This window comes from Urocitellus parryii, chromosome X (genome assembly GCF_045843805.1).
Source record: "Urocitellus parryii isolate mUroPar1 chromosome X, mUroPar1.hap1, whole genome shotgun sequence".
Classification (NCBI taxonomy): Eukaryota; Metazoa; Chordata; class Mammalia; order Rodentia; family Sciuridae; genus Urocitellus; species Urocitellus parryii.
Window position 1 is genome coordinate 110,144,211 of NC_135547.1, and position 1,717 is coordinate 110,145,927.

Here is a 1,717-nt window from a genome sequence, read left to right on the forward strand (position 1 = left end):
CTGTGTGCAGCTAAAATGTGTATGCTTTAATCTTATAGGGCAATCGAGTAAAAGTGAATAGGGAATGCAATAACTAATCATTTTTTATCTTGTTTTCTGTTTCATGATTCTCATTATTACATTGTTCCATTCTTTCATATGTCTAAGGAAATGCTTAATTTACTACCATGGTATCTTTTTCCAAATCACTAAATAAGATGGAGAGCTTCTCAATTTGATTTTCAAAATAAGCCGGGCATGGTGGCACATGCCTGTAATCCAAACAGATTTGGGAGGCTGAGGCAGGAAGATTGCAAGTTTAAAGCCAGCCTCAGCAATTAACAAGGCCCTAAGAAACTTAGCAAGATCATGTCTCAAAATAAAATATAAAAAGGGCTGGGGATGTGGCTCAGCAGTTGAGTGGCCCTAGGTTCAATCCCTGTTACAAAATAATAATAATAAACAAAATAATAAATCACTATTAAATCTCATATACAGAAAAAGGTTGAGCAATGTCATTCGTAAACTTAGATTCTAAAGTTACTCAGATTTCTAATAAAAGGAACATTGCCTTAAACAAATTATTAAAATTACTACATAGAATATAAACACCAACATGTTACATGCTGTATTGTCTGCAGCCCCACCTTGATATTATGAACTTACACTACTGATATTATGAACTTATCAATTTCCTAGAGACGAATCTGACTTAGACTTTACTAAGGGTGGGAAGAACTCCTGGATGTGGCCTTGGAGCGCACATTGGCCAGGGCACTAATGCAAGCCTTTGCTTCAGCTTTGGCTCAGGCTCTTTCTTCCTCATCTCTCAATGCTTCCTCATAGCAGGCTATAGGAACAGAATCATGGATCTTGGCCAAAAACTCCAGGACTTTCATCTTACTGGTTTCAGCATGAGCTCTTGGGCCCCACAGGAATTCATAGCATGGAGGATCACTGTTGGCCACCTGCCGATACTCCAGGTACTTTTCCTTCACTAAATCTCTGGTGATCAGCTTCCTGGGATCCCCAAAAGTGAAGTGTGCTCCTTTCCTTCATAGAATCCCATCATATTTAACACTTACCAGACTTGCTTCTCAGAGGTACAGTTTCCCTTTGTGAAGATCACAGCTAGGATAGTCATTAGCAGGCCATCTTGGGTACACTTCTTTAGCCTTGCATTAGAGCTTGGTTCCAGTTTGTTGATGAGGACATAGATGTGCCTTTTGGGATCCACTTACTTCAACTCAACGCCAAATACCAACTCTAGGAACTCAGAAACTCTCTTAAGGATCTCGGAAAAGTGGTTCTTGTGAATCTGGATATCATTTTTCAGTATTTATGCCTTTGTAATGGGCCCCTTCATTTGAAGAGCAAGAATGCATCATTGTTACTACCTTCTCATCTAAATGGCCTATGAGAAATTCTCAGTGGCCACTGGGCTTTGTGGGGATCTTGCCCTTTCCTCTACATTATTGTTTATACTTTCAACAGATCTTGTGAATAAAATAGCTGCAGAAGTGATGGTGTTAGATGGGATTCTACCAGGATCTTGGGGATCATAAAGTGTCTCAGCAAGGCAACCATGAAGAATACCCTTGAAATGAACAGAAGAGGAATAGGCATAATCATCTTCCTTTGCTACAGTGGCCTGATCACGCACTAGATCTTTAGGTTCTTTTGGAGTCTGGTGGTGTTTTTCCCTGGCCTTGACTTTGCTCTTCTGACCTGAAGGCAT

At 40.0% G+C, this 1,717-nt stretch overlaps 1 pseudogene; it reads right to left on the reverse strand.

Moving 5' to 3' along the window:
• Positions 1-701: 701 nt before the first annotated feature.
• On the reverse strand, positions 702-1,717 carry LOC113176210 (melanoma-associated antigen B10-like; annotated as a pseudogene).